This window comes from Meriones unguiculatus, chromosome 5 (assembly GCF_030254825.1).
Source record: "Meriones unguiculatus strain TT.TT164.6M chromosome 5, Bangor_MerUng_6.1, whole genome shotgun sequence".
In the NCBI taxonomy this organism is placed as follows: domain Eukaryota; kingdom Metazoa; phylum Chordata; class Mammalia; order Rodentia; family Muridae; genus Meriones; species Meriones unguiculatus.
This window is the reverse complement of record NC_083353.1, coordinates 131,928,607-131,954,071: the sequence shown is the minus strand read 5'-3', so window position 1 is coordinate 131,954,071 and position 25,465 is coordinate 131,928,607. Positions and strand designations below refer to the sequence as shown.

Genomic DNA, 25,465 nt, shown 5'->3' with positions numbered 1-25,465 from the left:
CCTCCTAGGCCAGCACACCCCTCAGGCCTCAGGAAACAGGAGAAAATCTCAGCTAAGAGGTATGTTTGTTTAATGAAGAAATTAAGCTGTTATAATTATCAGAATTTGCCATCGATGATCTTTTTGTACATATTTGGTAACAGTTAAAAAACATTATAAGTAGAGCTGAAGAGACTGCTCTGCAGTGTTTACTGTATCATCATAAGGATCAGATCCACTGCGCCTACATAAATCCAGGACAGCAGCGTGAACCTGTAATCTCAGACCCGGAAAGGGGCAAATGAGGAACCCTGGGGCTCGCCAAAATGATGAGCCCCAGGTTCAGTGAGAGACCCTGTATATTAAAAAAAAAAAAAAAAGTGGAGAGTGATTGAGGAACACATCCATCAACCTTCAGCCTCACACATGTAAGTGTTCACACACATAAACCAACTTCCTGTATTGCTGTCCCCCTGGGAAGAGGGGAGAAGAGTAGCTCTGTCCATTTCTGCACAGATGGTCTGACTGCAAGCAGCCTTGTTTTAAAATAGCACTTTCTGAGAACCAAACACTTTCAGAGAAGCACAGATCGTAGGAAGATCACAAAGTGTGAGGAACAGCATGAGCATGCTAACAAAGCGCTTACACACGCAAATGACTCAGCTCACACTCAAGGCACAGCTAGAGGCTCCACTTAGAGCTCCGGACAGTGGGAATTCTCCCGGGGATCACAGAAGGCAGCTCATGTTCCCATAATCGTGTGTTTGTGCCCAATAAGTCTGAATCTCTCATCTCCAGTACAAAACCTCCAGGAACGTGCCCCTGAGTACTTAGTGGGCGAAGCGCATGACGCCTACTTGGCAGGCCACTTCCCTACTAGCTAAGAGGCAAGAGCAGCACTCACACAATATACAGAAGGCAGCGGGGTTGTTTGAGGTTGGTTTTGTTTTCTTTGAGACAGGGTTTCCCTGTGTGGCCTTGGCTGTCCTGGAACTCACAAAGTAGACCAGGCTGGCCTTGAACTCACAGAGATCCACCTGCCCATGCCTCCCAAGTGCTGGTATTAAAGGTGTATGCCACCACCTCCTGGCAAAAGGCAGACTTCTAAAGCAGTAGATGTGACCTGCCTGGTGAACATCCGTGATAAATATCTTCCAGCCCTGTGCCTGTCAGCCCTACTGTTAACTCTTCAGATCACCCCTTCCCTCTGTCAAAGCAAACACTAATATCACCATGGTGTTATTCCCCAAACTCTCAATTTGATACAAAAAAGAAGATCTATAGGAGAAAAGAAGTTTATCATTTACTCATTAATTTAAAAATAAATCAAACACCGGGTTATGGTGGTGCACAACTATAATACCAGCACTTGGGAGGCAGAGACAGGCAGATCTCTGAATTCAAAGCCAACCTGTCTACAGAGCAAGCCAGGGCTACTTGAGAAACCTTGCCTCAAAAAAAAAAAAAAAAAAAAAAACTAAATAAATAAATGAAGCAACGAAAAAGATTCATTTTTTCCTAAATAAATATGAAGCCAGTCATGAGGGATTTTCACAGAAGAGAACTCAACACAATTTCAGCTTTCAAAACTAAAGAAATAAAATCCAAGCCACTGAGGTATACAGGAAGCCCCACAAGAGGACACGGATTGGGTTGGATAGGCAGATACTCACCGCTGAGTTCTGATTCACAGTCCTTTCCTCACCCCAGCAAATATACGCGCTCTGCATCACTCTAAGAAGTCTTGTTGAAAACTAATGCATAAAGTGAGGTGGTCTGTTGGGTCACTCTGTCAGTCAGCATATTCTCTCCTTCCCAGCCCAGGATTAGCAGTCGGAGCTCTCTCAGCCTTCCTGACCTCAGTAAGAAAGGACAATGCACCGTAAAACAAGAAATAATAAACCCAAGAATTTGCAGCCCTGGGCTCAGTAGCGCACACCTATTCCCAACAGTCAGAGAGACAGGCAGGTGGATCTCTGTGAGTTTGAGGCCAACCTGGTCTACAGGGTGAGTCCAGGACAGCCAAGGCCACAGGGAGAAACCCTCTCTTGAAAAAAAAAAAAAATAAAGAAAAACAAAAAAATCTCCATTTTCCATTCCCATAACCTAATTACCCACCAAGGCTTTAAAACAAAGTCTATGCAGCTGGGATTTGGTCTCTCATCCCTTTCTGGCTATTACTGTGGCAGTGGCTGTCTAGTGATACTGCAAAACCAGTTTTTCCATTCTGTGCCAGCAAATACTGTCATTGGCAGAGAGTGGAAACAAAGCTCAAAGCACCAAGTTCGACAGTACTTCTTTTGTAAAATATTGACACATCTCATTAACATACACAGAATGGACGCTTCTCCTTTGAGTGGCTAAAGAAAATACTGTTAGCCGTTTACATGTGTGTCAGAAATTAATTTACAGTCATGGTGTGAGAAATTAAAAGCCTGTGTTAAAGGTTTCGTTTCCCGAGCAGATCTTACAATTAGCCTATCAACCACAAAGGATTACATTATGCCAAGAAAATACTTCATCCCAGTAGCAACACGTCTTCAGGACGCAGCTTTAGTCACTAAGCAAGCTGCTAATTCCAGAATATTCTGTATTCATCATTCATAATTCAACTTAAGCTTCACAAATAAGATCCAAACTCTAAGCTTAACACTGACAAGTACCTGCTTTTTATACATATGTCAATGTAAGTATATATTTACATACACATAAAATATAACACCTAATATAAAAGCCCACCTACAATTTTATGTAAAGGGTAGCTTTAAAACAAAAATACGCTTGCCAATCTGAACAGAAAAATGGGCGTAAAGTGGGGCTCTTCCTCCCCCAATTCTTAAGAACACTCGAGTCGTGGAAAGTCGAGCTTGCTAACAGAGAACTCTGGATCAGCAACCCCGGAGCTACCTCAGAGCCAGGAAACTGTTCCTCTGCAGAGAAAAAGGAAGAGCTGAGTCAAAATAACTTTTACCTTCAATCCTGATTTATGGTTTCCTCCAAAACAAAAGGAAAGTATCTGCCAAGCAAGGCTCAGCTTTCACATCAAAAAAGAAAAAGAAAAAACCCCAAAAACTGTAGCAGTATTTTTGCATATAATATCACTGCTATTTAATCCACTCAAGTAAAATCAAAGCAAATAGAGGAGTAAAGACTGCACAGCCCCGCAGGAGAAAGACAGGGCCTCTTCACCAGTCCCTCCTTTCTATGGCGTGTGAAGCTTTGGAAGAGCCCGTGGGCCACTCTTCTGACATCCCGAAAGGACAGCGGGCAGAACAGCTCCAGAATCATAGACCCTCACCATTGAGGAGTCCAGGGCCAGGGCGAGGATCAAGATCAAGCATTTTCCAGGAGGGTTGGTTGGTTGGTTCCGTTTGGTTTAGTTGGGGTCTGGTTCTACAGACTGGCTCTGGACTCATGGCCTCCCATGTCCACCTCTTGAGAGCTGACAGTAACACGGGTCATGCTGCACCCCCGGCCGTGGCCAATGTCTTTTCTGAGACACCCGAATGAGTCCTGTCACCTTCCTGGACTCAGGCCTCACTGCAGCCCCATGCTCTTGTAAAGACTGTTCTCAGGATCACACATGATCAGCTCCTGCTGCTCGGCACACAGATGAGTGCTGGAAGCCAACAGCCCTGCTTCCCCTTAACCTCTGCGGACTCCAGAGCTCTGGCTCTTCCAACCCCGCCTGTAGGAGCACTTGCAGGCTCTGGTCAACATCATGTCCGCACTCTGGCGCTGAAAGCACGCCAAGTGGGCAACACTCCTCTTTAAACAGAGCAGGGCAAAGCCTCCAGATGCAGACAGAGGCTCCAGCCAGGAGCACAAAACGCCATGACTGCACATCAGACACTAACCTGCATTAACCTGTTAACCCCAGCTGGCTGACTTCCCGCTTGCACTGACATTGCACTTTTGGCTTGCGCTGAAACACAAACCTCGCGAAGTTTTAGGCAAACCAAGTTGTCCCCATTTTAGACTTTTTTCTTTAAGGGCAGATTTACACTGTGTAGCTGTTGAAGTTGGTCAGCGTCCAGCCTGCTTTCTGGATTTTGACTATCACCAGTTGTCTCTCCCAGATATACAACCACAGCCTCCAGCCAGTCACTGACTAAAAATGCTAAGAACCTCATGGTGGGTGCTACTGAGCCCCAAACTGTGAGTATACACACAAACACACCTCTTCCTACCAAAAAATTACAAAACTTCAGAAGGCAACTTGCTCTCAGTGCAGTGAGCAATTTCACTAGGACAAGGGATCTGGGGACAACAGGGAAGACACCACCGGTTAAAACACGGCCACTCTTGCCACCTGCACTCTCTCCCCTCACCCTTCTCGATCATGCTTTGCCGGACTCAGGGATCTCAACAGGACTGCCAGTCAGTGAGCTGCCAATGTGAAGCCCTTCTCCTTCCATCTCTGCCCTGGGCAAACCAGACAGGTGTTGTTAAGCAGGACTTGCTCCTAGGTGCAACTGCACGGAAGTGCTGGCACTCCCGCAAGACGCCTTCCCCTGCCCTGCTCGGCTCCGTGAGATGGTGTGTTTACTCAGCGAGTGCTGACCACTGACTCCTGAAACAGGTTTAAATAATGCGTAATTCCTAAAGCATTTAGTGATTCAATTTGGAAGGCCTAGAGGGACAGAATAGAAAGGAAAGAGGGAGGGATGGAGGGAGGGAGGGAGGAAGGAAGGGAGGAAGGAGGAAGGGAGGAAGGGAAGGAATCACTTCAGCATTGGCAGAAGACTACTCCCCTCTATCCACATACCCGTTCACAAAGAGCGTCACCTGAAAATGCAGTAAAATGTTTGGAGAATTGCTGAGAGGCCCAAACTCAGGTGATGAGAGTGTGCCCTTGTCGTTATGTGTGCTCCGTCCCTGAGAGTAAGGCTTCATGTAATCAGTGCCCTTTCTTAGTGGCCTGTGGTCCTATCACTAATTCATAGGAAATCCACCACTCCTGGGAGGTCACCACAAGACACAGGGGTTACTGAAGAACTCCTCAAGTTCTAGTGGCTTTCCTGACATTGTCAAGAAGCACGGTGACCCCACGCACAGAGAACTCTGTACAGGGCACTCATGACGTCACAGCAAAAGGTACACAGGTTATCCAGCCCACCAGCCAATGGCCTACAGGCTCTAGGCTGATGGACGGCAGTGGCAGCCAGTAAACCAGAAATGGCTGTAGCAGAACCAACAGAGCCTGGCACAGAGCAGCATTCACCAGGATAGAGGAGAGCGCTGTGGGCCCGGGGAAGCAGTAATACAGGCAGCACCGTTCACGGCCAGCAGGAAGGCTCAGCCTAGTCCTTCACTGTCTTCTTATCATCCTCAAACTGCTCATCTGTAGTTTCAATCCACCTCTGTCATTTAGTTCAGTTTTATTCAAATTAATTGAGGTGCAAAGATTCTCAGCTTGGCCAATCTTTAGCCAGGCTCCTAAACCTTCTCTTGGGCACATCTGTGCAATTCCTTAATTGCTCTAGGAAATGGAAAGATCTAAATTATAAATAAAGCCAGTTCCTTCATGCTAAGCAGCGTAAGAGACCTGGAACGAGGGGAGGTCTGTAACGTAGGGCAAGTGCAACTACTTCCGGCAGCGCGGCTCCTAGGAGGGACAGACAGCACTCCCATTTCAGTCAAGGCGCCACTGCCCCCCTAGCGGGGCCCTTCAAAGCCCTTCATAAGTCCAGTGCCCATATGGAACTTGGCATCCCTCACCAGAACATACACTTCTGAAACCCAAAACAGGTCTGTCCTGATTATAAATAAACCTGACTATCATGGTACAGAATTTACATTAGGACTAGCTATGTGACCTTGTCCTAACAGTATATCGCTAGTCTGTGTGTCTGTTTCTCATTTGAAAATGAGAATAAGTACCAATCTAGGAGCTGGAGAAATGACTCAGCAGTTAAGAATGCTTACTGCAGGCCTGGAGAGATGGCTCAGCAGTTAAGAGCACTGGCTGCTCTTCCAGAAGATTCCCAGCGCCCAGCACATGGTGGCTTACAACTATAACTCCAGTTCCAGGGATCTGACACCCTCACATAGACATACAGGCAGGCAAAACACCAATACATATTAAATAAATAAAAATAAATAAATTAAAAAAAAAAAAGGATACTTGCTACTTTTCCGGAGGTCCCGTTTGTCTCCAGCACCATATCAGCCGGCTAACAACCTCCTTTCACTCCAGCTCCAAGGCAGCTTCTGAACTCCAGAGGCGTTTGTACTCTTGTGCCCATAAGCCCAGACACACACACACACACACACACACACACACACACACATATACATAAAATAAAATACACCTTTCAAAACAGGGAGAGAGTGCCTATGTCCACTGTTTAGGGGAAAATAGAGTGGCAGGTCCAGCTCAGACAGTTCTAAAGGTCGCAAGTGCTCCTAGGTAGCTAACAAAGGCGAGCTCCGCCACTGGAGCCAATAAACACCCACTGTCATATCACCGCCTCTTTCCACAGTTACACGTGCAGCTGTCGCTTATTTGTGCCTGATTTAATTTGCCTTCACAAATTAGAGGTAGTAAGAACTTGTGTGTGATGGGGGCATGGGGACCCACAAGGTCTGAAATCAGACAGGTGTCGCCGGGGTAGAACAGAATCAAGGCCCTGCTGCTTACAATTTAATAAAAAGTCATCTGTTTACATTTCTCTTTCCTTTTTAAAAAAATATTTACTACGTGTACAGTGCTCTACCTGTGCGGGTGTCTGCCCACCAGCTCTCACCACAGATGGTTGAGAGCCACCATGTGGTTGCTGTGAGCTGAAATCAGACCTCTGGAAGAGCAGCCAGTGCCCTTAACCCCTGCGCCACCTCTCCAGTCCCACATTTTACTTTCTGACAAACTGGAACATATTTTACCATTAGTGGTGACTTCTGTTCAGGGTTCGTCTCAGACAAGGTACTTACTCTCATAAAACTGGCAAAACCACCCATGTCTCTTACAGTTACAGTTGGGAAAAACTATAACTATAACTTAACATACATGTTGTGTAACAAAGCACAAATAACCACACAAATGACTGACTGCATCACACAGCTGGTGCTGCCTAAGCAGGAAATGCTAAGAGTTGGGTAAGTATTTCCATGTATTTCCAGACACACAGCTTGCGCTGGACAGACAGATCGGCAGTGAAGAGAACTGGCTGCTCTTCCTGGAGACCCAGGTTCAATTCTGAGAACCCACATGTCGGCTCACAACAGTCTGTAGCCCCGATTCTAGGAGATCCAGCATCATCACACAGAGACACACATGCAGGTCAAACACCAATGCACATAAAACAAAATCAAATCTTAAACAAACAAATAAATATTAACCCTGGAAATATCTGGAGAACATGTTTGAGCATGCAGAAATCCTGCTTGAGGTGGGTTTTTTTTTTTTTTCAAAGATCAGGAGCTAAATACAAGAACCCTCCAACAGGACAATATTTGTGCTCCCAACACCCTTTGTGAGGACCCGCAGATTTAAACACCTGCCAAAGCCTAATGTCACTAACCAGGCCCCTTGTGGGCCCTTAAGATCCCGTGGCTGAACACTGGCCCAGAGACTATACACTGGGGCCTGAGAGGACAGGAAGGCACTTTTTACAGATTCAGCTCCAGCTCTTGGTGTGCAGCAGTGGGAATCCTTACTCCCTAGGACCAGCTGACTCTTTCACAATCACCTGCTCTCCTGAGGTCCAAGCTTCTGTGCCAGCCTGGCTGCAGCCTGCCCTGACCACTGCGTCCTCCCTCCTGTGGACACTGTGCGACTGTGCAGTGGGGCACTTCGAGGTCCCACCCTCAAACAGCCAAGAGCATCCTCCCCGGGGAGTGCGTCAGAACTTCCTACTGCAGCAGAATGAGGCCAAGGTGGGGTAAGAGGGTGGCGCGGCACTGTGTGGGATGAGTGAGAGTTTCCAGTGGTTTCCAAGCCCAGCCAGCCCTGCCTCTTTCCCACATCTGCAGCCAGTCTTGAGTGACAAGCTTCTCGCTCGACCTTTTCCCGCTTCTTGTCCTGACTTCTGTCCTGACAGATGTGGAGGCAACCCTGCAGATCACTTCTGGTCCAGCTCTTCTTGACAGACTTTTAAAGATTCTGGTTCTTCAAAAGTTTTTCTTCTAACAATGGTCACTTCTCTGCTCGGCACCGAGCTTCCTGCCAGGAAAGTCCTCTTTCATCCTTTGCAGACATGAGTCACACGGGAAGGCACAGCTGGAGATGCCTCAGTAAGGCTGTACGAGAGGAAATGGTCTAACGCGGTCAGCCTGTAGGCGCGTGGTACAGGCTGTTCAAAAGGCCACATCAGAGCTGCACAGGCTCTAGGGTCACACAGGAGAAGACCAGCAAGTCTTCTAGAGAAGCACAAACATCGGAGAGGCAGCTTCAGCCTTTCTCACCACAATCATAGTGCAAATTTCCCTTCTAATTCTATACTCTTATTTTTAGCCAACACAGTAAACCAGCTGGCAGGTCAGCCATTTCACATCCCAACAATCAAACTGCCAACATCCCTTAAAGAGGTTCAAAGATGAGTGTTTTTATACAAAACCTGTCACCATAGCAACTTGGGTCTGCTCAGTTTCTGAATAGAGAACAATGAACTATTTATCTTTCCACTGCAAACATCATGGACACAGGTTAGAAATAATCTTCCTACACCTGGCGTTAGAGAGCTCCATCCTCAGAATGGAGATCAAAGCAAAGATTACAAAAGCTGTCCAGGAGCTGACGGAGGCTTCCTGGGAAGCCACACACACACACACAGAGGCACGCTCACAGACACATACATCAATACACCAGCACAAACCAGCATACCATCACTTTGGCTGTGTACCAAAGCCAAACCATCAGGACACCCGATCTATTGATCAATTAGGTGGATAGAAGCTACAAGCCCTCCACTCACCAGAAGAGAAGAAAGCAGATCTGTGCTCACTTCTGCAGACACGACTCACTCTGGGAGGGGTAGGAGCTTCTGCATTCGCCTTGCTCACTTACACCACAAACCATGACAGACAGTTTCAGAAATTTGCTGAACACAAATGATTTTGGGACATGCCAGGAGCTGACTCCTACTTTACCAAAGCAGACCAACTTTACCTTTCTGCAAGAGAAGTCTGCTACAATTTAACTCTGGAATGTCCCCCACAGGCTCATCACAGTTCCCTGGTTTGACTGTTTGGGGGACATTCCAGAACTTTGGGGACATAGGCCAGTAGGAGGAAGTGTAGGAGGACATATCTGCCTCTGACTCCATCTGGCTCTCTGCTTCCTGGTCTGGCCACCACGTAAGACGCTTGACCACACTCCCACCATGAAGCCTCTCTGCCATGCCATGAAGGACTGAGCCCTCTGAAGCTGCGATCCACACAAATCTTTCCTCCTTTAGAAATTGCTTCTGTCAGGGTTTGACACAGTGACAAGAAAAGCAACCAAAAACAAACTCATCAATCCCAACCCACAGCCACGACTGAAATATCCTAGCAGTTGTTTGGAACATCAGTGGGACATAGACTCTTCTCCATTGTCCTCCACTCTCCATTTCCCTGGAAGGGTCCAGGTTGGTACTTTCCGTGTCTTACCTGCTTGTTTGCCTTTTGCGATGACTGATGTTCCACCAGTTCTGTAAGCACCAGTTCTGTAAGCACAACATAAATTAAGTGTTGACATGGGGTAAGATGATCAATCCTCATTTAGAAAGACAGATGGGATGTGCATTGAACGTATGACAGGAGTCTACTGAGCGCATCTGAAAGACTCTAACTAGCAGTGTTTTCAAAGCAAAGACTCATGACCAAACCTTTGGCAGAGTACAGGGAATCATAAGAAAGAAGGGGAGTTAGTCTGATGGGGAAAGGATAGGAGCTCCACAAGGACCAAATATATCTGGGCACAGGGTCTTTTCTGAGACTGACATTCAACCAAGGACCATGTATGGATATAACCTAGAACCTCCACTCAGATGTAGCCTGTGGTAGCTCAGTAACCAATTGGTTTCCCAAAGTGAGGGGAACAGGGGCTATTTCTAACAGGAACTCGATGACTGGCTCTTTGGTCTCCCCACCCCCGAAGGGAGGAGCAGTCCTGTTAGGCCACAGAGGAGGGCTTTGCAGCCAGTCCTGAAGATACCTGATAAAACAGGGTCAGATGAATGGGGAGGAGGTCCCCCCCCAACAGTGGACTTGGAAAGGGGCACGGTGGAGATGAGGGAGGGAGGGAGGGAGGGACTGGGAGGGAATGAGGGATCGGGACACGGCTGGGATACAGAGTTAATAAAATGTAACTGATAAAAAAAATAAAATAAAAAAAAAATCCATCTTAAAAAAAAAGAAAAAGCGAAAAATAAATAAATAAATTAAGTGTTTCAGAAACTTAATACACATATAGAATTAACATTCTGATCATACAGAATTAATGCTCTGTTCATTCAGTAATTCGTTCTTGGGAAAAATTACTCAATTTGGGGTCAGCCGTTTCATAAATACAGAAGCTAGGCCCCACTACCCCACCATCAGGCATAAACCACTAAGTGTCTGTGAACTTCCAAACAGCTACAGACCTGCTGTTTAATAATTAACAAAGGGGTTGTGATCTCCCCGTTAGGCTCCAAGGTCCAAATCCTCTGAGCCCGCAGATAAAGCGCCTGGCCACAGACCACACTTGCATTTGTTTCCTTTCCAGTGCTTAGACAACTTGGGACAATCTAAAGGACACAGCACAGCCCACTCGACGCCACCTCAGAGCTCCTAGTGAGCCCAATCTAGCAATCCAGGTTTACAGAGTTACTGTTAAGTTGTGCCGCCTCAAAAGTCTTATGAAGGCTGCAATCTGAAAAATACTTGTTAGGTAGCCATCATTTAACAACTACAAATGCTTGACAGTCAGCTTAGATGACTTTCTGAACACCAGGCCAAGGTAGTCAACAGCGCAGGACTTAAACGGTAAACAGGACTACAGCAAGACTGGGCAAAACTAACTGTGCACATCGCAGCACCACATGCCAATACAAACTGCCACTGGTACACGGGGTACCCAAGCTGGCACTGCCAACTTCACCCGCAAACCCCAGCAGACTCACCCACTCAGCCTGCTAATCCAGTTGAGAACAGCTCTTAAGTATACAGTGAGCTTTGAGCACCGGTCCAAACCTTCACTACCAAGTACAGGGCTTGGAGCTGATACTGATGACGCGGTAGAAAGTTTAGGATCCCCAAGAGAGCAGACAGAGGAGGCACTGCAGCAGGACTTGTAGCTCCTGCACTGCCTTGCCTGGGAAGCTGCATCTTCTTTTTTTTTTTAATTTAATATATTTATTTATTTTTTATATTAATCACAGCTTATTTACTTTGTATCCCAGCTGTAGCCCCCTCCCTCATTCCCTCCCAATCCCACCCTCCCTCCCTCATCTTCTCCCTGACCCTTTCCAAGTCCACCAATAGGGGAGGACCTCCTCCCCTTCCATCTGACCCTAGCTTATCAGGTCTCTGCAGGACTGGCTGCAATGTCCTCTTCTGTGGACTAGCAAGGCTGCTCCTCCCTCGGGGGGGGGGAGGGGGGTCAAAGAGCTCGCCATTCAGTTTATGTCAGAAATAGTCCCTGTTCCCCTTATTAGAGAACCCATTTGGATACTGAGCTACCATGAGCATCTTCTTTCAGAAAACCACAAGAGGCTGCCTGAGATCCATGCAGACTCCAGTCCAGTCGGGGATAAGGGACAACATGTGTCAGAGCACCAGAAGTCGAAACAAAAGCATGCCTACTTCTTATTAGCAGACAGGTGGGGTCAGGTTTTTAAAGGAAGAACATATAGCCTTACATTTCTGCCTAATGGTTTTCAGTATTTTCCACCTGCTCTCACTTTTGAGCCTGCCAGCCTTTCCTATGAAAGCTGGCCTGGAATTGTTACACTCACTCTAAAACTGGCACGGCTTGTCCAAGACCACACAACTTACCAATATTAGGGTCAGACATCATCATCATCATCATCGTCGTCGTCGTCACCATCAAGATTACAATTACATCACTTCCCTCTCCCCTTTCCTCCCTCCAAAGACTGAGTTTTTATTATGAAAGTCTGTCCAGTTCTATTTTGTGTATGTTTTTCTTTAAATCTGTATACAAAACCCTGGAAAGCGTGGCTCCTCCTACTTCTCTATCCTCACCTTCATACTGGAGACAACATTTCACAGGAACGAGGACTGTTAATCACACAAAATCCTGGGGAAGAGCACACATTACCAAGATTACCCCACCTCCCTGACTCTAAATAATCCAGCACAGCTGACAGAGGTTGACAGTCATGCTCAGCAACACTGACCTCCACTCCACTGCATGTCAAATGCACGTATGTGGAAGGGTTTAAAGAGTTCCCAGACTTCTCAGACATAGTAACTGTTCTTAGGAAAGGCTGTCCCTGGTCATCAGTGCTGTCTGCTATCACATCAGGTGCTTGCATGGCTTACTCATGCGAAGTTGGCATTCTGTTTCTACAGTAAAAGATGCTGGGACAGAGGAAGTCAGAAAGGGCATCTTCATGTCATCAACAGAGACTCACACTCGGGGCAAACCCTAATGAAAGCTAATCACTCCATTTACTCCATTGGCCAACCAGCCAACAAGACACAAGACACCTGACAAAACTCAGTGTTCCGGCATGCACCAACCCTGCCACGTTTCAAAAGGCGGGGCTAACATGAAGTGGCCAGAGAGCTGCTGCTGGGCTCCTACCGCAGGATCATGAAGGGCTCTCTGCAGTCGTTTGGAGCCATCAATTAGCCAAACAGCATCAGTCCCACTCTCTCCTCACCATCAATTTTCCCACTGTTCCTTCCACTTCAACCTCTGTCCCCAAATGTCCACTTGACTTCTAATCAAGAAGTCACACAAGACTGGAATTTTAGAGAAACAATTTCTTTTGACCAATAAGGTGGAATCTGGCATTTCACAGTGTCCTAGATTAGGTCTGCAGCAGTCACACGCAGTGCAGTCACAACTCCTCTACATTGATCCCTGAACACCAGACATGTAAGGGAACATAGGAGTTACATCACTACACATAGTCACCAATGACTACTGTACTAATGTCTGACATGAGGATACACATGTCCTACATGATATTACAATTCTAACTTATGGATATATATGTATTACATAAAGGAAAAGTTCCCAACTTCCTTCTATCCTACCCAGAGGCAGGAAAAGAGGCGGGAAAACCACACAACAGATCCAAGTTCCCTGAACAAAACTGATGTCAGTCTCCAGCCCAGGAAGACTTTTCCTAAAATTACAACCTGCCGTCTACTTCAATCCTCACTCAATTCACTGCTGAAGTGTAACGCGAGGCTGGAGAGACAGCTCTTTCAGAGGACCCAGGATCAATTCCCAGCACACACACGGCAGCTCACAGCTGTTGGTGACACCAGTTTCAGGAGATTCGATGCCTCTTGTGGCCTCTATGGACACCAGAATGCATGTGGTGTGCAGACATGCATGCACACAAAACAGCCACGCACATAAAATAAAATAAAATCCTTAAAAATGAAATGCAACCATGGCTTCAGGGATCAAAATTAAATAAAGCATGGAGTTAGAAAACATTATTTTAAAGATAATTCCCAATGAATGTCTTTCTTAACTCTGTAAAGGCTATACTGGGTTAGAATCCTGACAGCTTTAACTAGTTGGCTTAATTTATTAAAATGGCAAAGCCAGAACAAACAAGAAGTTAAATGGCAAGATAACCTCATGCTGAATTTTTCACGCAGAGTTCACATCAGTGCTGGTCTTGTTACGTCACCAGGGCTTAGCACAAGCAGAGATCAAGCCTGACTTTTAAATGGTGTGAAAACTTAAGTTTTCTGTTCTCTCCTAAAATATTTACCAGCTTCATCTTTTCTCATGACTCATTTATAAAGCAACTAACAACTCTTTAAAGGATGCCAAACATTTTAGCTATGTGCAAAGGAATGATTGAGGGACTGCCCTTCCTGAGAGCTGTGCTTCGCATGAACAGACAGACAGCTTTGCTTTCACTATGACAGCCCTAAGCTGGGGATTCGTCATGAACTTTACTAAGTAAAAAGACCTGAGAGAAGCAGGTGATTTATCCACAACAGAAAAACAAACAAACAAACAAAAATATATGGAACAGAAAGTTTTCTCACATCTAAATAAAGTAATATTTTCAAAAATCTCAAAAAAAAAAGAATAAGTTTACCAGTTATTTTAAAACTTTTGAACAAAAAGAAAAGTTGCATTTTTGGTTTTGAACTACCCACGATCATTACTGAACTCCCACAGCAAATGAGGCAGGTATTATGCTGGGCCTCTCAATTTAACCCAACAATCCTAAGAGGCCATTATTTCATCCTGCTGAGGAAGAAGCCAGAGCTCAGGCTAAGAAACAGCCATAATCTTAAGACAAGGGTATCCTGGGATTCTATCCAAGGCTCATCTGACTCCAAAACCTAAAATATTGATGCTAGGCTCTACCTACTCGTTCCACTGGGAAACGAGTCCAGATTACAGTGAGGGATTGTCCCTAAGTAGAGCAGGGAGCTGGAGTCTGAAGCCCTGTTGTAATGCTGCGTCCACTGAGTGGTGGTTCCCTCCCACACTAATGCAGATGAAAATGGTACTTAGCTCCTAACACCAAGGTAAGAAGCATCTATAAAATCACAGGGAAAGGCCACAGCAGCCAAGTGCTCCCCGGTGTTACCTTCCTCTCCGAGTCTGGTTCGTACAGCTGGTGAGCAACTAAGTGCAGGCCCAGGGCCTGGTTAAGACTGGACACGGAGCCTGAGGGGCAAGGGCCCGCGCATGGGGAGACCTGTCACAGTTCCTGCTTTGTCTACCTTCCATAGACTGAAAGCTGACTGTGGGACAACTGTACATCACGCAAGGCCACAGCTTGCTGAACAGGCTACAGGTCACTCATTAGCCAGCTGGGAACCGGCGGAAGCCTTTGGTACATTCGCCTCCACCAAGAGGCAAGGGAAATCAGAAAGAAAACCAGTCAAGCAAGCCTTGATCAGCAAAAGCTTCCTCTTCTCTCGCCAACTCTCCCTTCTATATGCCCCATGTGCAGATGAAGGTGTAACTCAGGCCACAGTGGGTACACAGACATCTGAGGTAGGTTCTCCTCAGAGAACAGTAAAATTATATCTCAAAGTAGATAATTAAATACCATTTACACCCAATGGTGACTTGCAGAGCAAAAGGAGTTCACTTTAACACTGACAGAAACAAACTGAAGACCTTAGTTAAAAAAAAATTAATAAATGAGGGGGCCAGACCGTTGGGACTGCATACACTGCTCTGGCCAAGGACCACACTTTAGCTCCCAGCACCCCACAAGCAGCTGGACTGTTGGGACTGCATACACTGCTCTGGCCAAGGACCACTCTTCAGCTCCCAGCACCCCACAAGCAGCTGTAACCCCAGCTCCAGAGGATCCAACCTCCCCTTCTCAGCCTCTGCAGGCACCTGCGTGACTGCATGTGCCTGAAAACCACACACATATATGCATAAAAAAATTAAAATTAAATCATTTAAAATAGAAAGTTAGACAAGGGCTGGAGGGATGGCTCAGTGGATAAGAGCACTATCTGCTCTTCCAAAGGACCTGGGTTCAATTCCCAGCACCCACATGGCAGCTCACAACTGTCCGTACCACCAATTCCAAGAGATCTGACATCTTCATACTAATGCACATAAAACGAAATTAAATAAATTATAAAAAAAAGTTAGACAAGAAAACTAGGTAAAAATATGTGCAACAACCAATAGAGGGCAACTAGGTTAACCAATGAGTTAGTTATGAAAAATAAGAAAAATACTAAGTCACGCTAGATAAAGTGGGCAATGAACACGAAAAGTCTGTCAAGGCGCAGAAGCCCTCAGTCACATAGCGCAGCTGTCTCATCAACGGCGAGCACACGGAGAGGAAAAGGCGCACTCGTCTTTCAGAAAGCCCAAACATTCTCAACGCGGACCATCGCTCTGCTAATGGGAACAAGCATCATGAACTGTGGCTAGTTCCAGCGCCGTTACTCGGGTCTCCACACACCCAGACCCGTTCACGCAGCTTGCACCCTGTGAAGACGGGTGGATGTGACACTCAGAGCACGCTCACAGCACAAACGCTCAGCAAAGCTGAAAACAAGCAACATGTCCACAGTAAAGAGGGCGGCACGAAGCCTAAGAACTGCTTACACATACTTCAGAAATGCAAATAAAGCAATGCTAAAGCTTTTTAACGGGAGCAAATTACATCCGCAGAGTGTCTGACCTTGGAGGCAATACATGAATGGGGGATGAATGACAGCGCCAGCACACCAGAGACACTCTCACCTCTCTGGCAGGACTGCCGGCGGCAGCGGCTTTTTCTTCTGTTTTGTTTTTCCTTTTCCTTCCTGGATTTGTCCAGAAATTTTTTATTCTTCACTTTTGAACACACATATGGGAGGGGCAGGGAGCTGAATATAAACTTGTGTCCACATATGTGCTGGGCCCAGAGGCCAGAGAGGGCGCCAGATGCCCTGGAACTGGTGCCGCAGGCGGAGCGGCCTGCCGCGGGTGCCGAAAAGCACAGCAGGTCCTCCGGAAGAACAGCGCTCTTAACCACTGGCACCTCGCCGGCTCCTGACGGCATTTAAATGTTGGTCTCTACTGCACTTTTCCTACTCTACTCCCATCTGTAAGGTACAGTCCCGCCTTTTATGACTACGAACAGAATTAGCAACAATCTCCAGGGTAGGCACATGATGAACAGTGACATGGACACCCGGGCCTCTCAATTCTGCGGGCGGCGTTAGCGGCAGTTCAGGCCGTCCATCAGGAAGAGCCGCTCCATACGAGCTGGGCGCAGCCCAACAGGCTTCTTGGCGTCAGGAGTAGAGCTGCACGATCCACACATCAAAACATGCTTTGGAAATTCGTCAACTGAAACCTTTCCTATGGGGGACTTACACTGACATACCAAAATTATCTCCACGGAACAAACTGTTGAGCAGGATGTTTACCAGGGACATCCTCAAAACCAAAAATTGTTTTCACGGCTCCGAGCCACAGCCAGCTCGCGTCGGGACACAGCGTAACACAAACAGGCCAGCGCGCCTGTCGCTTCTGCACGGGACGCAGGAAGCTCTGAGCATAATCACAAAATAACTCTTCGGGGTTCACCCTCTCAAAGGCTGGCCTCTGAGGGGTTTCCCACGGCAACTGCCAACTGCAGCAAACCCTCTGCGCTCCGCATAGGGCTTCATCTTCGTGACCCTACCACTGACCTCTGGGGCTGCCAGGACGCTTTCCCCTGTGTGATTCTTGGGCACAGCTCCAGACCCTTCCACGAGATCTGCTGCTACTCCCTCTCACTAGGTTGTAACACGGAAAACATCTTCTGTCATCATTAAAGGTCTCCTCTGAGCTGGCATCACCTCTGCTGCAAGCCGCAGCTACGGAAATATCCATACACTGCTGCTGCCCTCACGGGAGAGAGGCGCGACCTCCAGAGCCCAAGCCCGCACATCTCCAGGCAGGACGCCCGTCTCACACGTCCTGTCTAACTGAATCATGTCTCTATGCCCAGGGACCCAACAATGGGCCTCAGCACATGCTGGTCCACGAAACCTTATCCTCACCTCGCATTTGTTTACTTCCTCCTGGGAAAAATGCTTGTCTTCAACTAGAATATAATCTATTTGGAAAAAGTAAGCTACATCTAGACACAAGCCATTTTAGAGTCTATTTTAGAAAAACAAAAAACGAAAAACCTCTTCCCTCATTTGTAAAACAGAAGCAACGCTTATATGGCCTTCACAGTTAACACAGACAGCACAACTGAGGTTCTTATGTAAAGTACAATTTAAGAAACAATACACACCAATAAACGAGCCTAGCATTGGAAGGCTCCAAGTATCAAATGAGTAAGGCTGGACGCCTGAACTCCTCACCTACATAGTAGCTGAGTATTTAAAATCTACAGTGTAGGTTACTGATCGCTAGTAGAGTCCCCAGCTGCTCCTCACCACCTAGATTGCTCCTGTTTCCCCAAGAAGCTGGCCCATGAGCCAGCAAGCCATTAAGTCGGTAGTCTAAAGGTCCCTTCTTCAAACAAGTCCTTTCCCTTTGTCTGATCTTTTTCTAACACTACTTTCCACTTCAATAAATTAACTGACTGCCTAAAGACAAATCTGGTCAGTGTGTCACTCTGTATTGCTTAGATGAGAGACTTCTGTCATTATTTCAAGTTTTTCCTCTTGAACAGTAATCCCTGGAGCCAGCTCCTCTGGGCAGGGCGGCGGGCGCATCTCCAGTGTCCTTTCACTGCTCCCTCCTCCACAAGATGGCCTGCAGACAGCTCACTCAACACTCGGCCCCAGAACATGTTTTTCCATTTCCCTGACAGCTTTCTTCCACCCCACCTAAAGAAGAGGTTTCCAGAGTTCAAACCCACCACCACCACCCTTCACCCAACTTTATTTCTTTCCATCCTTCTCCCCTGTGTCTTGCTCACTCCTTGATCACACTTTCTCAGACCTTGGCTACCGACTCTACAGTGCCTCTCCCATCAATTCTGTGAGGGAACAGACAAAATGATTACCTGCAGCTCCTCGCTTCCCATGTAATCTTCATGTTCCACCCCCTGGGTTCCTTCTCCCCCATGCCACTCACACTGCTCTCTCCGGGTTCACAAAAGGTCCCGGCAGACTCCGCAAACTATCCTTGTAATGAGTCCGCTGCCTGTGAAGGCGGGGCGGTCCAAACACTGGATTCACCCCTTCCTTGCCACCATTCGCTCTGCAGTTCCTCTTCTACCTCCCTGGGAAGCTTTTCCTAAATGCCACACGTTCCCTCAAGGTTGGGTACTCGCTGCTCTCCATGTTACACACTCTCCTTTCAGGGTCCACATACTTGGCAGCCCTGTGGAGATGGCTATCTGCCCACACTGCACACTTCAATTTCTAATTTTCGCTTAAAATCCTCATGTGGATAATATCATATTAGAAAATGTATTTACCTGATTGTATGTCTGTCTATACGAGCATATGTACATGAGTTTATTCAGGTGTGTACCACGCACAGACCAGAAGGCAGCATTGAATATACCCTGTCACTCGCCACTTTTTTTTCCTTTGAGGTAGGGGTCTCTCCCTGAACCTAGGGCTCCTATTTCTTGGCTAGACTAGAATCCAGAAAGCCACAGCAAACCTCTATCTATCTCAGCCTCTCTCAAAGCTGGGGGTCAAGGGTGCTTACAGAAAAGCCTGCTACGTTTGTGCCAGGACTCAAACTGCAGTCCTTGTGGCTTGAGAGCACACACTCTTAACCACAGAGCCATCTTCCCAGCCCCCACCTCACATGCTTAAAAGTCTTTCACCTACCACTTACAAGGCCAAACCAGAGGCAGGAGCCTGCCCTGGAACCGTCCCTAGCTTACGTTAGTTACTAATGATCAGCCTGATTTATAGTATGGTCCCCTACCCCAGCCCAACTCACACAATCTGCATGACCTTTGACAAAGTTGCTGAACCTTCCAGCGCCTCTGAGCCCTGGGTGCAAGGCACACATGGTACCGACACCTTCTTCGAGAGCAAATGCATGGGTTAAGTTACAACATGTAAGAGGCCTACAGGTGTTTACTGCGTACAAGAGCTGGGTGAGCATTAGCCCCTCTCACTGATGATTCTGTTCCCCTAAAAACCTAGTGAGATGGCTTTTATTTCATCACTTCATACAGTGAGAACACTAACGTTGATTACTATGTATGAATCACAGTAGGAACTCAAACTCCAAGAGACCAAACTTAACTCACTATATTTCCCATTACAATCCCATTGTCCTTGTGTGCTCGTCTTGGTAAAGGGTCATCTGTTCTCTAGTCCTATTGTCACTTATTTACCCAGTGATACCCAGCATACTATTTCCAAACCTTCTTTATAATCACTTTTCCTCCACACCTTAAAAAAAATCCCAAGTGGGAGTAGCTTGTCAGATAGTCAATGGGATAATAACAGTATCTGTCATCAATCCAGGGCGAGCCCTTAGCCAAGAATAAAGCTATTAGTGCTCCACAGACATTAGCATACTTAATCCCCACAACCACCCAGTTCACAAGCAATTTAATTAACCCAAATCACAGAGCTAGTAAGGACAAGGGATTGGAATCTACAATCATCTGGCTCCAGAGTCCACACCTTCGTTCCTAGGCTGGAGCTAATAAAGTTGTCCTAAGCACAGCCTTTACTTTCTCAGGGTGGAGAGCAGACTTTGTGGGTATTCTGGTTTAGGAAGGGCACACTGAGAGGAGAGCGAAAGGAGCGATAAGGACGGAGACAAGAGGGTGTGGCTGTGGCGCTGACCTCCATCCCACACTGCACCTAGGCTAACAGAACCTACTTGGGAACAACTGCTAAGTTACCCTTCCTCAGGGTCCCTGCAACGTACTCCTTCCACGATGGCTAACATCTTGTCTTGGAAATCTATGCAACTTTGCCAGTGGCGGCCAGTCAAGAGATGGGCAGATGTAATCTAGAACAGCAGGTCCAGAACACCATCAACTTCTCAGCTTCCAATGAACCTCCCACCTGCCATTCCAAACCTCCACTTCCTACCTCCAGCGCCCTTTTTATTCTTGTTCATTATTTCCAATGATTTCCAATCCTTGCAAAAATTCTAGACAGGAACATCACTACTACCACTCTGCAGATGGAAAGACTAAAGCTGAGAGGGGTTCAGTTTGCCAGAATCAACCTGTTTTAAACAGCAAAGCACAACTGAATGCCTGCGGGGCTCTGAAGCCCAACTCTTCTGTGGAAGCCTGGCTGTCCTTGTAGAACAGGCTGGCCTTGAACTCACAGAGACCCGCCTCTGCCTCCTGAGTGCTGGGGATTAAAGGCGTGTACCACTAGGACCAGCTTACTTTTTTTTCTTTCACACAGAACAACGTCTCTTAACTACTAAAAGAATATGCTGTTTTTTGAATTTACACTTAGTTAAGACCACAAGAGACTACAAGTCACTGACCCCACAAGTGATGTAAAGGGAGTATCATTCCTTCGCTTGGTTCCTTCCGAACCGAAGTCTCTCAGCTGAGAAAATGCTCATGAACCTTAAGTCTGTGTTTAGATTTCTCAGGTGTGCAGTTGCACTCTGGGGGGCGGAAGGGAGAATGTGAAAGTTGGACAAAAACATCCAAGCAGCTGATCTGAAGGAAACACTGAGACCAAGCAGCTGCGCAGCCCACAGGTTTCCTGATTCACCCCCGTCCCTGTCTCTCCTTCCCCCTGCCCCTCTGCCCACAGCTCGTTCAGAGGACAACCCACAGGCTCACAGACTCTTTCATCATTCATAAGGAAAAGTAGAGCGTGTTCAAATTCCACTTCAAACAAAATTAAGTCTGCCACTGTGTGCTGGTCTAAGAGACACCATCTCAGAAAAAGAAAATGGCTGCGGGACATTATTTGTTCAACTCCACTATGCTGCTGAGTTCTGACTGAAAACAACAACAGAAACAGGCCATCAAGTTCTGTTTTCACATTCCTATAAACTCAATAAAATTTCCCTACTAAAAAACCCATGATATTTATGCAAAATTCTACAGCTGGAGACAGGAGTGACAGCAAAAGCAATATAATAAGCTTTCCAAGAACTACCTTATATCCTGTTCGCCTGAAGGATTTGGTCGCTCCTCTATGCAAAAATCTTACCACTGAAAACAGCATCTTTTTTAACATTTTTATTTTATGCTTTGATAATTTCATACATGTATATACTCTACCTTGGTCACACCCACCACCCCACTTTCCTTTTTCTTTCCTTGTTCGCTGGGATAACCCCCCCCACACACACACACACACACACATCCCTCTCTCGCCTTCCTGTCATATATGTATGTGTGTGCACGCTGGCGCGTGTCCAGTTCATACTGCCTGTGGCCGATCCACTGGAGCTACACACCGAAAGCCACACGCCCTCCCTGGCAGGCAGTCGCTCCTCAGCTGGCAGTGAGGCCTCATGAACCCTTCCCCCTGAAAGCACCATCTTTCATCTACTCAAATCTGCCTTGTTATCAAAAACACATCCACTATGACTAACATACCTGCTTTCCTAAAGCTGTGTGCTTTAATTAGACTAATTACAGAACAGGTGAAAAGACCATCCACATGCAGGCTAATGGGGTGTCCATGAAATGTACAGAAACCCCCAAACATTCCAGTGTCTGATTTTGCCCCTACATGGCATGTGCCATGCCTGAGCTGCAAGTCTCTGCCATACGACTGGGACTCTACTCAAGTTGAAGCTTATACAGTCCCTGCACTCCTGGGCGTTTTCAGGTGTGGCGCTATACAGAAGGCACTAAATGGTCTTCTATTCTCAACTCCTTAAACTGGCCAACAAAAACAAAGACATGTGTGTGGGCTGGTCAAAATGTGAGTCACACCACATTGCAGTGAGACACACGCCCAGTGCTGCCACAGACAACAAACCCACCGGCCCACATTTCAGAAACAGAAACTCCAGGCACGGGCTGCTCCGTGCTTCCCCAGACCCCGCCTCCTCAGCCCAACATGCTGAACAAGCATGGGCACCCAAACCTCTGCAGAGAGGCCGAGTTTCAATGTGAAACCCAACGTTTCTGCTATTTCAGTTCCTTCCAAGTAGAAGATAAAATAGAAAAGGAATCCTCACCACTTTACTCTCCAGCAACAATATAATTACTGCATATCAAAGAAGGCAAAAAGAAAAATGATGCAAGTCTCTGAATTCTGTAGAGTGGGTGAATTACTTCAGGTTGCTTCTTTCGAACGAGCTTCATTTCCTAACGCATTAATCTCTGAGACATACGTGACAAGAACTGTAGAGGTTGGTAGGCAATACGTTCTGACATGTACTGCAATAAGTCTCAGCAATATGGAACAAAACAGACGAGGGAGCTACGTAAGCCCACAGAAGCTGTGGGCAGTTTGATCACTGAGTTAACACTAATTTTAATGAACTTTTAGTTGCACAAAAATGCTGGCCAAGAGACTCTTTGTTTGCCTTATGTCTGAACACTACCCAGCACCAAAATGGAGCTTTAACCTTCACAGCTTTGAGTCTCTCATTTCAGCATGTCTGTTTGATACTGGTTTTCCCATTTTAAACCGTGGGGCTGGAGAAATGGCTCAGCATGATGTCTAGCAGCCACATGGCAGCTCACATATGCCTGCAACTCCAGCTCTAGGTGACGGGATGCCTTCTTCCAGCCTTCCTTCAAGGGCCAGGCATGTGGTGCACACACACGAAGACAAAGCATCTGTTCACGATAGAAACAAACACTTGAGCCCAGCAGTGGTGGCACACACCTTTAATCTCAGCTCTTGGGAGGCAGAAGCAGTCAGATACCAGCCCGGCCTATAGAGCGAATTCCAAGATAGCCTAAGGCCAGCCTGGTCTAGAGCAAGTTCCAGGACACCCAGAGAGCTGTACAGAGAAACACTGACTTGGAAAAACCAGATAGATAGATAGATAGATAGACAGATAGACAGACAGACGGATGGATGGATAGATAGATGGATGGATGGATAAATGGATGGAGAAATGAATGTTTTTTTATTTAGGAAGAGAATGAGAGTCTTTTTAATTAGAACTGGGACTTTCTGAAAGGACTTACAATGGCTGCTGAACTGTTCTTTCCCTCAACTTCAGAACTAACAGGACTTTCTTTTTAAAAAAAAAATCCCTGAAAATAAAGTGACTATATACTATTTCTTGTTCCTGTTTTCCCCTTTTGACATTCTGAAAATGAAGAATCAATACTGGGGAAATGGTTCAGTGGTAAAGCCCTTAGCACAAAAGCTTGAGGACCTGAGCTGGGTCCCCCCACCCACAGCAGCAGGGGCCTTCACTACCAGAGAGGAAGACGGTGAAAACTCTCTGGAGCCTCCGTGCAGTGACTCCAGCCAAGCTGAAGACGACAACTAACATCTACCCTTGGCCTTTCATGCACGCCTGCGCACACACATGCACCCAAGTAGGAATAGATATGTAGACATGAACTAACTCATTCACTCACTGTTTGGTAAAGCTAATCAAACCAGGACAGAAACATGTAACATCTTTGGAAAGACAGAATGTTAAATAAGATTTCCCTTTACTGTGAAAATTGTGCTGTTTAAAATATAGGTGCGTTAAAAACTGGAGAGGAAACCTCAGAAAGTCAATTTTAATTTAGCAAATTGTCAGCATAATTTACTATAAAATATAAACAGCCTGTGGATGTGGAGGATTTTAAGAGAAGTCGGCAGTCAACGATGGGAGAAAACGACCTTGTTCTCTCTGACTTATCTCATGCTGGCACAGTGAGTGACAAAGAGACGACGCGAGCAGTTAGCTGAGGCTCCTGACCCAGCCTGTTCTCAGAGGCAGCTTAAGGCAGCCTCCAGGTTAGGCACTGCTGACCTGGAGTCATAACGCGGCCTGGACTTCACCTTTCTGGTCCAGTAAGGCCACTTTACTCTTCCTTTTAATGTACCAATTAGACAGTAATAGTGGTTCATCGAAGGGAACTGAAGCAAAACCTAATCCCCCTTTCTCAAAAACTTCTGTACCCTTTAACAATCCCCTCCACTTTCTGTTTTACATGTATTTATTTAGTGTCTGTATCCCACATGTTATAACGCCTGAGGCAGGAGGACAACTCTGCTCCCTCCTTCTACCCTCCCTGCTCTAGGGACTAGACCAGCCGAAAGCGCCTTTACCCACGGAGCTAGTCCACTGGACAAGACCTCTTCCTTAAACGCACCATTTTAGGGGGCTGGGGATGCTCACAGGTTAAGAGCACCAGCTGCTCTTCCGGAGGTCCTGAGTCCAATTCCCAGCACCCACATGGTGGCTCACAGCATCTATAATGAGATCTGGCCCCCTCTTCTGGCGGAGAGATGAAAGAAAGAAAGGGAAGGAGGGGGGAAGGGAGGGAGGGGAAGAAGGAAGAAAGGAAAGAAGGAAGGACCATGTTGGCCACAGAAATGGCTCAGTGGTTAAGAGCACACATGGCTCTTGCACAGAAGCTGGGTTCTGTGCACATGGGGTTTTACAACTGTCTGTAACTCCAGTTTCAGGGATCTGACACCTTCTAGGCTCCCTGGGCACTGCTCAGCATGGGGTGCACATACATGTAGGCAATAAGCTCATACACATGAAATAAAAAATAAAAGTACTATGTTCTACTATACCACATCTGCCTTCATAAACACACACTGAAAAAGAGAAATAAAATTTAAATTAAGTATTACAATTACTTATTGCTCAAAAAAACTGTTTTAAAGCCTGACAAAAATTGGGCAGGGCATGATGTCACACACCTTTTAATCCCAGCACTTGGGAAGCAGAAGCAGGCAGATCACTATGTGTTTGAGGCCAGCCTGGTCTACAGAGCAAGTTTCAGGACAGCCAAGGCACAGAGAAACCTTCTCTCAAAAAAAAAAAAAAAAAAAA

General features: G+C 46.5%; 1 protein-coding gene across 14 annotated transcripts in view; it reads right to left on the bottom strand.

Annotated features, from left to right (window-relative positions):
- The window catches only part of Ppfibp1 (PPFIA binding protein 1), a 126,065-nt gene that overhangs the window by 97,914 nt on the left and 2,686 nt on the right, over nt 1-25,465 (bottom strand). For 11 of the 14 annotated variants that reach the window (XM_060384507.1, XM_060384506.1, XM_060384511.1 and 8 more), the window contains exon 2: nt 9,571-9,626. The exons of 1 other annotated variant lie outside the window; for it this stretch is intronic. The gene's annotated coding sequence lies outside the window, so the exon portion shown is untranslated. Of the gene's footprint in view, nt 1-6,106; nt 6,278-9,570; nt 9,627-25,465 lie in introns of those variants that run through there. 2 more of the 14 variants (XM_060384510.1, XM_060384509.1) reach the window with 2 other exon arrangements.